Source organism: Peromyscus eremicus, chromosome 22 (assembly GCF_949786415.1).
Source record: "Peromyscus eremicus chromosome 22, PerEre_H2_v1, whole genome shotgun sequence".
In the NCBI taxonomy this organism is placed as follows: domain Eukaryota; kingdom Metazoa; phylum Chordata; class Mammalia; order Rodentia; family Cricetidae; genus Peromyscus; species Peromyscus eremicus.
This window is the reverse complement of record NC_081437.1, coordinates 23,318,217-23,332,004: the sequence shown is the minus strand read 5'-3', so window position 1 is coordinate 23,332,004 and position 13,788 is coordinate 23,318,217. Positions and strand designations below refer to the sequence as shown.

General features: G+C 50.3%; 1 protein-coding gene across 1 annotated transcript in view; it reads left to right on the top strand.

Moving 5' to 3' along the window:
- Nucleotides 1–1,905: 1,905 nt before the first annotated feature.
- Dpysl5 (dihydropyrimidinase like 5) overlaps nucleotides 1,906–13,788 on the top strand; it is an 81,922-nt gene continuing 70,039 nt past the window's right edge. The window contains exon 1 of the mRNA XM_059248587.1: nucleotides 1,906–2,350. The gene's annotated coding sequence lies outside the window, so the exon portion shown is untranslated. The remainder of the gene's footprint in view (nucleotides 2,351–13,788) is intronic.

Below are 13,788 nucleotides of genomic sequence, written 5' to 3'. Positions count from 1 at the left end.
CAAGAGATAGGTGGCTCTATGCTCTGAATTAAATCAAACAGAGAATAAATTAAACAAAAAAATAGCTGAAAATCAAGCACTGGGGATATCTGAGACCTCAGGTGGGTAAGGTTTTTATCGACGTTGTTGGCCGACTAGCAGTCAGAAGTAGGCAGGCTGGAGAAAGCAAACATTTAAATACAAGCCCAACCAAATGCTGCAGAAAACGCTTGCTGCCACCAGGGGGCTCCCTCCACCTTAGGCAAAAGGTGATCAGAGGCTCTTGCTGCTCTGAGCTAGCTGGGTGATTAACTACATCTTCCAGAGGCGCAAAGCCTTTTGCAAAAATTTCCCTGGACAGCTGGGGAGACCATAGGCAGGGCCACAAGCTGGAGCAATTTTCACAGACACATCCCAGGCTCTCTAGGGCTAGGGGTGTTTTGAGGATGGCCCTAAGCTTGACTGGAGGTTCCTTGCGCAAGTTCACTAACAAGAAAACACAGGACAGAGAGAAGGTAGAAAAAAAAACATTTTTCCTCTCAGAATTGGAGACGAAATAGAGCAAGCTGGCATCCCCTAGATCAGTGGTTCTCAATCTGGGAATCAAATGAAGGCCATTGGAAAACACAGATATTTGCATTATGATTCATAACAGTAGCAAAATTATACACATGAAGTAGCAACAAAACAATTTTATGGTTGGGGGTCACCGCAATACGAAGAACTGTATTAAAGGGTCGCAGCGTTAGGAAGGTTGAGAACCACTGCCCTAGATGCAAGCTGTGGGGCCCTAAACTCATCCAGAATGTATCGCCCAGTGGGACCCCCCACTTTGGAGGACTGGGGTTTCACAGCTGGTGTACATTTTGTTAAAATTCAGTGGATCCCGCTCCCTCCAACCGAAGTTATAAAAGCACGGTTTTCTTTGAAAACATCCCTGGTAGAGAAAAACACCTCAGGAAAGCAGCGGTGGGATTCACACCCACATCCCCACCCGCGGAACCAAGGGAAGCCCTGGGAGAAGCCCTCTTCTTCAACAGCGGATGGAGATCCCCAGGAATCCAGGGTAGGGGTGAGGGGCAGGACTGGTGTTGCATTTCAACACGGTTTTGCAACACCTTTGGGGTGACATCAGTTGAAAAGAGGCAAATTCTGAAGCCATGTTTAAGCTGTCAACACAGCTACAGACCGAGCTCAGGGAAAGCCTGGGGCGTTAGATTAGTTCAGGGAGAGGGGTTCCTCTGGCTCCTTTTACAGATTGTTTTGGTTAAATCAAGTGTGTACAAATGTGAAACTGAGCCAGGTGCGGTGGTGTACATCTGTAATCCCCGCACTCGAGAGACAGAGGCAGGAGGATCACTGCAGGTTCCAGGCTAGCGGGAGCTGCAGAACAAGACCGTTAAAACAACAGCCAGGAAATAAAACAAGAATAGGTGACGCCGATTGTGAACTGAGTTTAATACACACGCGCGCGCGCGAGCGAACACACACACACACACACAAGTACGCACGCACACTCCAGCAATTTCACTATCTTTTAAAGGAGATGCCAAAAATAGGGTAGGCATCTTGATCCTGGTCGCTGCCCTGGACAAAACTGCAGTCACCCAGAGACCTCAGAGCGCGCAGATGCGAACCGAGGCGACCCGGAGTGGCGGTTCCCGTGGTCTATGAGCACAGTTTTCCTGGGCCCACCACCCTCGCCTTCTCCAGCCTGCAATCCCGCCAGCGTCAGACTCGGTAGGGCGCTGACCCGGTGGCGCAAGTGGGGACCCGCAGCCTCGGAGAGCCGCCGCCGCTGCATTGTTTCAGCCCCTCGGGTGGGGTCTTGCAGGGGGAGGGGAGGCGATGTGTCCTCGGGAGCCGCCCCATACCCTCCCAGGGGACCCGTACAGCTGCGCGCCTCGGCGCCGGGGCTTTGTGAAGTGTCGCTAGTTACCATGGGACCCGAAAGAAACGCGGAGAATGGCGCTTAGAGGGCAGGGGGCTGTGGAGGTTCTGGGGCCGTGCCCTCTGTCCCCTCTCGGACCCCCGGCCCTGCAACAGGGACTGTCGGGATTTGTAGTCCCAAAGGCGGCGGCCGCGAGAAGGATGCGGGGCGCCGCTGGTCCCGCCTCCCCCTAACCTGCTGGCGCGAGGTGGCTAGCGCTGGGGCGGAGCCCTCGGATCCGTGATTGGCCCAGGCGGCTCCCAGCCCCCACCCTCGTCCCCACCCCCGCTCGCCACTCGGGACTCCAGCTCCAGGCGCGCAAGGCGGCCACCGAGCGAGCGCGCTAGCAGCCGCTCCCGCCCCGTGCATCCGCAGCTACCGCGCCGCGGCGAGACCCAGAGACCGACCGACGGACACGCACAGTCGCAGCATCCTGGAGGAGTGGGTGATGGCGAGGGGAGGGTGGTGGGCTTAACCTTCCCGGGGCCGGAGCATCCGTCCCGCTCTCTCTGTGTCGCCAAGAAGCGCACAAAAGGGAGGGAATTGGGATGCGCCTAGGCTCCCCGGGCCGCGGAGAGAGATGTTGAGGATTGGGGCAGCCATCCCGACTAAGGTGGGGCGCCAGTCGGGTTCTTTGTACGCCCACCGAGCTCGGCTTGGTGCCCTGCGGCGCCTTAAGGCGTTTAATGTGCGCTGGGGAGATTTTCAAATAACTAGAGTGAGGAGGCGGCCGAGTTGAAGGGGTTCACGCCTAGCCCCCAGTAGTCGCGCTGCCGTAGCTGGTCGTCGTAGAGTAAATGGCTAAAAGGGTGGGACTACCGAGGAGCATTTCTTGAGTGGCCGACCTGCCCTCCGGTATATCCCTGGATCGCCACTGTCCCTGGTTCCCACCCACCGCCTAGATGCACGTCCTTGGTTCCTTTCGCCTCCGGGTTGAGATCTGCCCAACCTGGACCAAACCTGGACCGTCTGTGTCTTCTGTCCCGCGGCAGAGCGGAGGCCTTCGAGGCACCTGCGGGAACCACAAAGGCCTCTTGCATCTGCCCAGCCCCTAGCGGCGCGGCCCTAGGACCCTCCGCTGGAGCCCTGTCGCCAAGTCTGCCACGCAGCATCGATCTTGGTGGGCGAGGGACGTCGACGCCCCGGGGCCTGGGGGGAGCTGGCTGGAGACTTAACCGCGAAGGGGACTAACGGGGGGCGGAGGCCTGGGTTTGAGCAAAAAAAAAAAAAAAAAAAAAGAAAAAAAAAAAAAGAAAGAAAGAAAACAAAAAACATAACCAGGGAGCTGGGTGGGGACAGGTGATCGAATCTGAGGGAGGAGGCCGTGGCTTGGGAAGGACTGAGGAGTGGATGGGGGGCGGGTCTGAAGCTCGGGCGCAGGTGGCGCGAGGCGAGGCTGGGCTGAAGAATGAAGAGGGGAGGAGAGACGAGGGAGGGTGGAGACCTCCCGGGTTTGTGGGGAGTAGACAGGCATGGGGAGGGGACTGACTGAGGCTGTGCAGGGGAGGGGTCCTCCATCGGGGGAGGGGCAGGCAGCCGAGGAGGGGCGAGTCTCCGCTCCAGGCCTGTCGCCGCACGGCCTGGGAGGCTGGCTGGGCGTGGTCCTTGGACTGGGCAAGGGAGCTCCGGTAGCGGGTCCCCGACGGGGCTGGGCTGGCTCGGCTAGGAGCTTTGTTTCTAAAGCTTGGAACAACCCGTGGGGACTCGTTTAGAATTTTATGATAATCCGCAGCGCCCCCCGGCACACCCTGTTCACGCTTAGCTGAAAGGCTTTGCCCAGCGGCAGATGCTGCCCGGGAGGCGGATGCGGCGGGGGATGGAGGGGGGGGGCGTCTCCCGCCCCGGAGACCCTGAGAACAATAGCCTGCATGGTGTCCGCCCGTCGTCGAAGCAAGACCCCCCCTGCCCCAGAATTCAAGTGCGTGGTGTTTTGGTGCAGAAAAGGCTCGGCGAGAAACCTCAGAGCACGTGCTTGTTATCTCTTGGGTTTGCCGTAGGGCACCTGGCACCCCTGGGAATTCTGAGTGGGAGTCGCATGTCGTCGTCGTCGTCCCCCCCCCCCCGCCCTGGGCTCGGAGCCTGGGGACAGCCGCCGGCCCCCCGGCTTCTAGTGTGGCTCGACCTGCCGCGTCTCTGTCCCCCGCCGCCCCGCCGTACGCGATTGACGAGTTTAGATAGTGGCGCGGAGCAGCAGCATGGCAGCGATGCTAGTCCCAGAGGCCGAAGGTCGCCGTGGTGCAAAACAGGCTTTGTCTGCCCAAACCGCCTTGAGCCCAAGTCTGGGGCCTGCTACGCTTCCTAAAGGAGCCCTCGGGGCTGGTGAGGTTTGGGGTAAATTGGGGAGAAGCCTTAGTGGTGGGGATTACGCGTCAAGGGTGCGGCTCTTGGGTTTTAGAACTTGCCACCGGGGACTCGGAGCTTTCTCTTGCCGGTGACCACACCCAAGCGAGGGCATCCTCTGCAGATTTCACCCATTTTGTCTGCCGACCTAAGAGTGAGAAGATAGGCGTGATGTAGGGGGTGGCTGCTTGCCCATAGGAAAGCTGATGATGAACCGAGAGTAAGCCCGCCGAGGTCTTCGGTCTAAACGCCCTCTCTATGGCGGGCGGGCTAAGCACCCCGTGTGTCAGGGGCACCCCCCTGACACGCGAACGAACAGCCGAAAGCCTGAATTCTGTTATTTGTCATTTTAATTCTGTGACTGAGAAGTTAAAGGTGAATCTTGGGCATAAAGTTCAATCATCACCGATTTGCAGAAGACAAAAAGCAAATCAGACAGGTTTTTCCTGCGAGATGGAAAGACTAAATTTCAAAACGTCATAGAACCGACGTTATGTAGGTTTGCTATCAAATTAACTAATGAGCCATTTGGCCCTCCTATGCTGGCCCTGACGGTGGAGGTGGATGGTCACCCACCTCTGGACCACTTCTCCGAGGACCTGACTATGGGAAATCAGTAAGTCAGAGCTCATTGGTTTTAAAAGGTGATGATTTGAGATGGTGCATCTTGGAATTTACAAAACTAGTCTCCAAAGGCTAGCTGGAATGCTGCTCACTGGATGTTTTTAACTACAGTTTTATTAAATCTTAACACACACACACACACACACACACACACACAAACACACTGTATATATCGATATGTATTTATATCTGAATACATTCATCCTGGTATATGAAAACTAGAATTTTAACATTGCAAAACCAGAAATCTGACAATAGCTTTTCTTGTAAAAGAGATGCTTTCCCCCCCCCCCTTTTCCCAAAAGGAAAACATTTTGAGAGGGACCGTTTTGTTGGTTTGCTTTTTTTTTTTTTTTGTAACAAACCTATGAATTTGGAGGTTTGTTTTGGTTTGGGTTTTTGGAGGCAATTTAACCCAAACTGGCTTCAAACTTGCAGCGATTCTTCCTCAGACTCCCTAGTGCCAAAATCATAAGCATGAGTCACCGTGTTGGCCAATCCTATGGATTTTTCAAGGTTTGATCCTATGAGAGTGCTCTGTGAACATCCAGCACAGCCCTCTGGAAGGAGTCTGTGAATAAGGGGTGTGCCCAGCTGGCTTCTGCAAGAAAGCGAGAGAGAAAGCAACCTCCCCATACCTCCCCCTGCTTCTGCTGGGGCTGCTCCTATGAAACCCTTAGAACATAGAACCCAGGAAGAACAGAGACAGGTGGCCCCAGAAAAGGACTTCTACGCTGCCATTCTTAACTCTCACTTCCATGAAACCAGGGACTTCAGTTAAGTTCACAATTGTAGTTGGCCCCGGGACCCCAGGAGTTTCCAGCATGGCCTCTGGGCGACTCTGGAATTAGCCTGTATAGTTGCTTGATCCCCACATGCTGCATGCTCCTGTCTCCGGCAACAGTTCACACAGCAAGGTGGATTTACACAGTTGACCAAAATCAACTGTGAACCCAGAGTGGCCTTCATCCGTGATATCTTCACCTCTCTCCATCTCCACCCTCCTTCTGCCGACACTTGGCTCCGAGGAGCAGGATTCAGATGCTCGGCGCCATGGGCAAATCTCCAAGGCAAAGGCAATCTATGTTCACCGATATTTTTCTTTTTAAGTAGAACTTAGCAAAGTAGTCGGGGTGGCAAGTTGGCATTGTAAGACTAGAGTATCCGAGACCCAGTGTGTCTTTCTCATACAAAAATAATTTCCAAGGTTCTGATGGGATCTGGCGCCTTTTCCCCTTTCCTCTCTAAACCACGGTTTCAGAACGAGTTCATGGGAGACCCTAGAGCCATTATACAGAATGCCTTGTCAATGTGAAGTACTGTAGAAAGAAACTGGTACCACATGATAGCAAAGAACCATACGTGTGTTTCATTAATTTTTTTTTAAGAAATCAGATATTTGATTTATTGCACTGCTTGTGGGTAAAGAAGAACTCATTTAAGATTGCTTCAGAACTTCTACAGGGAGCCAAAAGGTTGAAATGCTAAGGTATGAATTTTAGGGACTTCGATCTGTATGCCTGAAAGCAGCTGTCAATTTAGCAAAATAGATTCAGGAAGGTATGTTTGTGACTTGTTCCATTTCAGTCTCTGAAGCCTGTTTTATTTTAAAAATAAATTGACTAACGCTCAGCATCACTCGTGCCTATGAAGGACTGCTGTCAATCACTTGCTTCCTTATTCCTTCCGTATAGGCCTGTACTCATAATCAAGGCTCAGAGATAGTGTCCTGGTGGGAGAGCAGACCCTTCGCCGCCGCCGCCGCCGCCGCCGCCGCTGCTATTTCCTATCTTAGGTGAATTGTCTTTCAGATACAGTAAATGTAGTTGGTGGGTACAGTGTGTACCAGAGGATGAGATGATTTAATAGATGTGTGGACCTGAGAGCAGTGTCTGGCACCTAACAAGTAGCGCATAAAAATGATGTCACTACCACCACCGTCTCACTCTCCCCCATAACCCGTGCCCACAAGCAACATTTTGAGTTCTCGTTTGGTCTTTATTCCCCAGGAGAGGCTTTTCTGCCTTGTGATCTCACGAGTGGGAACACCGAGCGTGGTTAGGACTCCCTTCTGAAACCCCACCCTCGCAAATAGTAGGAATAGCATGACCTTAACACACAGCTGTTTAGAGCAGCTGAGAACTTGGAGAGTTTAAGAAAGTTCCAGAAGTGCACTGACCCCAAGTTTGGTGAATTGCCCCTACATATAGGGTTACCCTGCTGTCCTCCCCTCCCATACCACCCAAAGGAGCGACCTGGTACCTGAGGGATGCTGTCCCCGAGCTGTTCTGTCCTGGGAGGTGGGAAGAGTGATCATGCTTAGTTAATGGTAAAATGTTGGGAATCAAATAGCTCTAGTTTTCCAGCTAAGAACTATAGGTCCTGGGGCCGAGAAGGCTCAGTTGGAAAAGTGCTTGCTGGGCAGGCAGGAAGGCCTTATTCGGGATCCAGGTTAGAAGCCAGATGTAGTTTGTAATCTGGGGAGAGAGACAGGCTGACTCATTGGCCAACCAGGTTCAGTGGGACTCTGTCTCAGATAGAAATAAGATAGAAAGCCATGGAGGAACACACTCAGCGTTGACCTCTGGCCTCCTCTGTATCCCCGCCCATGCATATTCACCCAAAGTGTGTGTGCTCACGTCCACACAGATATGGACATACACACACACACACACACACACACACACACACACACACACACGCGCACCCCATGTAAAGAAATAAAGATCTCAGAATTGTTGACTTCCCAAACATTTTAAAAGCGTTTTCTCTACCCAGGAGTAGATCCCATGGTTATTACCAGTTTACAAATGAGGCCACAGAAATACGAAGGATCGCTCACCCAGAGAAAGAAGTGGTAGTCTGTGCTCAAACCCCGGGAGTCCGCTTACAGCTTGTGTTTTCGGATTGGCTTGGGAGCTAGCACGTCTGGTCCTTCATAGGGCAGGCTGATGGGTTAGAAGTATGGACGGGAGCCAATGGTCCAGTTGTAAGCTAAATCGCTTCTTGGTTTTCCTTGGGGGATGGCAGCCTGTGTTTTCTTTATTCACCTAATGAGATGAACACTGTTCACACGATTGAGGAAAGTCTCCTTTGCTTTCAGCCGACTGATGGCAGATGCTAAGCACACCCTCGGCATCCATTCTGGGCAACTTAGGTGGTGAACTCAGTACTTGGATGTGGTAGCCTAACCAAGGTGACACAAAATCCGACCATCTGCACATTCCATGCTCTTACACAACCCCAAGCTTAAAAAATATACTAGTTGGGTATAAGGTTTATAGCAGACTAAGAAATTTTCACGGGTACTGTGACACTCACCTGTCATCTCACTGCTTAGTAGGTAGAGAGATAAGAGAATCAGGAGTTAAGGCAGTGTATCAAATTCAGGGCTAGCCTCAGCTACATGAGACCTTGACTCAAAACTAAATAAATAAACAAACCAAAAAATAGAGGCTGGAGAGATTGTTAGTGGTTAAAAGTGCTTATCGCTCTTGCAGAGAAGTAGAGATCGGTTCTCAGCACCCACATGAGGCCACTTACAATTACATGTCCCTCCAGCTCCAGGAGATCGAATGTTCTCGCTTGGCCTCTGAGAACATCCTAATGGGCACACATTCAAGTAAAAATAAAGTTGATTTTTAAAGAAGACCGAAAATAAATGTAGTGAATTGAATGGTAGACCCTGAAATTACTCAGAAGTATACGTCACCATGTTTTTTTTTTGTTTTTTTTTTTTTTAAAGATTTATTTATTTATTATGTATACAGCATGTATGACTGCAGGCCAGAAGAGGGCACCAGATCTCATCACAGATGGTTGTGAGCCACCATGTGGTTGCTGGGAACCGAACTCAGGACCTCTGGAAGAGCAGTCAGTGCTCTTAACCTCTGAGCCATCTCTCCAGCCCCATACGTCACCATGTTTAAATTGGAATTTGTTTCTCTTTTCTCATCTGTTTTCAACACAAAATACTGCTCAGACTTAAGCACTTAATGGGCGGTACCAGAAGAGCAACTGGCTGACCGAGTTAGAGGATATTTCGTGGAATTTGTCCAGCCCCTGAGACCTCTGGCTCCTCATTTAAATTTGCAATCATTTGAGCTCAATGAAGTTAAGGTTTTTGTGAATGGCCAGTTTCTCTTAGGGAGGTTAAAAAAAAAAAGAGCATTTCTACAATCTGAATTGAGCATTGTCGCTTCCCGCCCCCTGACATCTGTCCATTTTCATTGGTTTGGCACAGTGTTTTGGGTCCGTCCCTGCATCAACTGTGTGTGACAGTGTGTGTGTGTGTGTGTGTGTGTGTGTGTGTCTCCCACACATTCCCAGTGCCCAGCACTCAGTCACACCACCTTTGTGTCACACCGGGGTCCGTTTCCAGGCTGCCCCTTTGTTGATTTCAAATCCGCCATTGGCTTGCAGGAATTTCTCAGGCCTGGGATCTTTATTCTCTCTCCTTTTGTCTGGTCCTGTGGTTCCCTTTGTCCTTCTGCAGAGCAAGGCCCTCTATTGATTCAGAAGCTGCCCTCCTTCCTCCTCGTGACTAATTTAGACCTCCGTCCGCGTGGACTGGTGTGCCTAGTCCGTCATAGAACCCAGATGCCACCTCGGATTTTAAAACCAAACAACTTCTTTCTAGCATGTGCAGAATCTGTCCCCATCTGAGAGATGTTACTTGGACTGGCTTAAGTTTGCCAGGTTCCCAAGTGGCAAAGCATATACATAAAATGGCAACTTTGGGAGAGATAGGCAGAGTGGCTGGGGATGTATTTGAATTACATTTGTGGGAGCTGGGGTTATAGCTCAATGATAGAGTGCTTGTCTAGCATATAAAAGGCTCTGATTCAAGCCCTAGTACCCCATCCCCAAATAGTTTTCAAATGGTTTATGGTCCATTGAGATGGCCCAGCAGGTAAAGACACTTACTGCCAAGCCTGACAACCTGAATTCAATCTCTGGAACCCACATGCCTTACCATGCATGTGCCCCCAATAAATAAACATCAAAAAAGAAAAAGTATGTATGTATGCTTGCTCAACCACTGAGATGTACTTCTAGGCATGCATGCACACACACACACACACACACACACACACACACACACACACACACACCCCTTTTTAGTGAAACCCAACAGATACTCAGAAAAACACCTAACTGTATAGCTTGATGATTTTTGCAAGCTAAACATAACAACATATAATAATCATCTTCAAAGGATCAGATGACCAAATAGTCAAAAACCCCATGCCTGCTTCCAGTTATTAACATTTCTTCCAGGGTAACCAGATACTCTTCTGACTTTTTTTTTTAACTTTTTAAAGTTTGTATATGTGTATGTGTGTATGTACATACGTACATATAGGCACATGTGCCATGGTAGGTGTGGACAGCTTTGGGGAGTGCTTTCTTGCCGTCCACCTGTAAACACAGGGTCTAGATTCTGCTGCTCTGCTTTCCACCTCTCATCTGGCCTTAGTAATGCTGGGATTATTGGTGACCACCACGACATCAGGCTGTTTACGTGGGTTCTGGAACAGCACTTGGATCGCCAGACTTGAAAAACTAGACTTTTCAACACTGAGTAATCTGTCTCCCAGCTCACAGTGCAGGTTAGCTTCACTCATTATTGAACAAGGGGAATCGTACAGTGGACACCCTTCCTGAGTGGCCCAGAGTTTTGTGCTATACCGCCTACAGCCACTGTTTAATTTACCCAGGTCCTTGCTGTGTGGTGTAAATTGTGGGAACACCCTGTAGTTTATTCACACATTGTTGATGACCATCTGGGTAGCTTTTAGTTTGGAGATATCGTGAACACTGCTACCATGAACGCTCAGGTGTGTGTCTTCATTGAACATGTGTCTCTCTGGAGTGTGTATTGAAAAGTGGAGTTGTTGGGTCAAGGGCATGCCTCTGTTGTTATAGTAAATTGTGTCAAACAGTAAGATAAGTGGTGAGCATTTTTAAAAAGATTATTACATTTTACTTTGTGTGTGTGTGTGTGTGTGTGTGTGTGTGTGTGTGTGTGTGTACATTGTAGTACACATGCACATGTCAGATGACAGTCTATGGGGTTGGTTCTCTCCTTCCACTTTGTGGGTCCCTGGGATGGAACTCGGGTTGTCAGCCTTAGTTCCAGGGACCTTTGTCCTCTGTCATGAGTCACCCCGCTGGCCCCAAACTCTTTATCTTTGAGCAAAAAGTAACACCTTAAGCTATGTCTCTTGAGTCCACAGTAGCCTGTCAGGAGGTACAATTTCATCCATAGCAACTGATAAGGGTTTTCTTTTCTTTTCTTTTCTTTTTTTTTTTTTTTTTTTTTGGAGCTGAGGATTGAACCCAGGGCCTTGTGCTTGCTAGGCAAGCGCTCTACCGCTGAGCTATATCCCCAACCCCTTGTTTTTCTTTTAAGATAGGGTATCGCTATGTAGTCCAGGCTGGTCTTGAACCCAGAGATTCACCTGCCTCTGCCTCCTAAGTGCTGGAATTACAGGCATATACTCCTGGGCCTGGCAATGATTCTTAAATATAGAGAAGTTATAAGTACATCTTAGTTTCTTGGCTTGATCAACTTCACAAATCTGTCTGATTAGAGATCTCTTTTCAGTGCTAGAGAGGAAACTGTGCCTTGTGCATGCTTGGCCAGAGTTCTGCCGCTGAACTACCTCCCCAGAGAATGGGTCCTAGACAGCCTCGTTGGCAAGATGGTCATCAAAGAGTTTGTGAGAAAGTTGGCATAAAGTTGTCTGAGGTGGTGCTGGAGAGATGGCTCAGTAGTGAAGAGCACTGGCTGCTCTTCCGGAGGACCCAGGTTCAATTCCCAGCACCCACATGGCAGCTCACAACTGTCTGTAACTCCAGTTCTAGTGTGTCCTATGCCCTCTTATGTCCTATGGCCTCTTCTGGCCTCCATGGGCACTTCATGCATGTGGCACACAGATGACATACACATAGATAAAACACCTATACACACAAAAATAGGTAATAAAACCTTTAAAAAATTGTCTGAGGTAATCAGTCAAGACCTGCAATAAGAATTTGGAAAGACAAAGGACCCAAAGAAAAAGCTGATTTTATCAGCAAGGTCTCTCTAAGGATGCTATCTCTCATTAGCAGGTAGCACCTAGAATTGGCCACTGTGAGAGAAATGAAATGATCTCCCTGTTGTGGAGAGAGGAGACAGTCCTGGGGCTTTGGGTACAGCCACAGTGTCTGAGAACACAGTGCCCACAGTCAGGAGCAGGAATGAATGCTGGCAGGTTAAGCTTAGTGTTGTTCGACTTTCTTGTCTGACTTTCTTGGACCGCCAACCTCCAAATAGTGTCACAGAGACTTTATTAATTATGAAGACTTGGCCTTTAGCATAGTCTTGTTCCCACCTAGCTCTTATAATTTAAATTAACCTGTTTCTATTAATCTACGTTCTGCCACATGGCTCGGTTACCTCTCCTCTGTACCTGTATGTCTGACATCCTCAGTGTCTCACTGGCCTCTCTTCGAGCGCCTGGATTCATCCCGAGTTCCTCTCTCTCTCCGGAAGTCCCGCCCGTTCTCTCCCGCCTGGCTATTGGCCATTCAGCTCTTTATTAAACCAATCACAGTGACATATCTTCACACAGTGTAAACAAGTCATTCCGCAACAGCTTAGTAACCAGGCATTTGGATGAGAACTTGACTTTCCTCGGAGCTAATATTTGAAATGAATTTCCTCTCTCAGGACTGCCTGTGTTTGCTGAGTGCCTACAACAGGCGCTGATCCATCCCCAGGAAGGAGCTAGCTCATGGGGAAGAGAAATGGGGCCTGCGCCTTCATCTCCCTAAAGCCTGTTTCTTTGTGAACTGAGGGGTTGTTAACACTGTCTTCACGGGTTTGTTGAGGGGCTAATGGGATGAGGTACTCAGAGCCGGAGGGGCGTTGTAAGTGTTTGGCAAGCAGAGCTAACGATACTGTCTAGGTGATAAGTCGGAGACTTTGAGCTGTGTAGAGATGCAGGTGCATAAGGACAGAGGGTCCGGGTGGAGCTGGGGTAAAGAACCTGTTAGAAGCACGGTGGGTGACCTGGGTGACCGAGGCCAGCACTGCGTGGTGTGGCCCTTCCCACTATGTGCGACCCATTCCAGAAGCCACTTCAGTTCATCCCGCGTTGCTCTCGCTGTGTTCTGTTTGAGTGAACTTGACGCATCCTAAGTCCTCCTTTTGGAAAAGCTCCCTGTGCCAACTGGCCCGTGGTCTTGGAGGTTTCTCTCCACCCAGGAAGGAGATGCCTCTTTTCCCTACTCTCCACCTCCAGAGGCATCTTCCTCAGAACCCGTCTGGGGAGCCTAGCCCTTTCCCACATGCTCCGTGGAGCTGAAGGCCCTTTCTGTCCGCCCCGAGCCTGTCACCCCAGTCAGCCCATTGTGTGTGTCAGGGTCAGCTCTGCTCTGTCACATCCCTATGTCTCAGTGCCCTTGCCACGACTAAATGTGGGCTCCAGAATGACCCCGTGAAATAGCTCTCGGTTCTTGGCCCCGGGCCCCCTTCACGATGTCCCTGATCAGCCACTTATCAGGCAGGACCAGCGTCCACAGTCCTGACACTCACACTCACTGTCCCCTGCCTGTCCTCTTCTTGATGCCCTCCTGAAAAACCTGAGCCTCCCCCACCCCCTTCACGCTTCACTCTACTGTGGAGGAGCATCCCAGCCCGAGAACCCATTTTCTTGACTTGCCCAGGCCAGCCTGGAATTTCTATACTTTCCTATTACTGCTTCAAGTTTGCCCTGGGCAGCCAAGAAAAAGCCCAAACCGAGGGAGCCAGGGCCTGGCCTGGAGCGGCTCTTTTATTATCTGGATTCAGACATGATCTGAATACCAAAAAGTCGCAATTCCATGGGCTTCTATTTGTTTGCCGAGTGGCACAAACACCACCA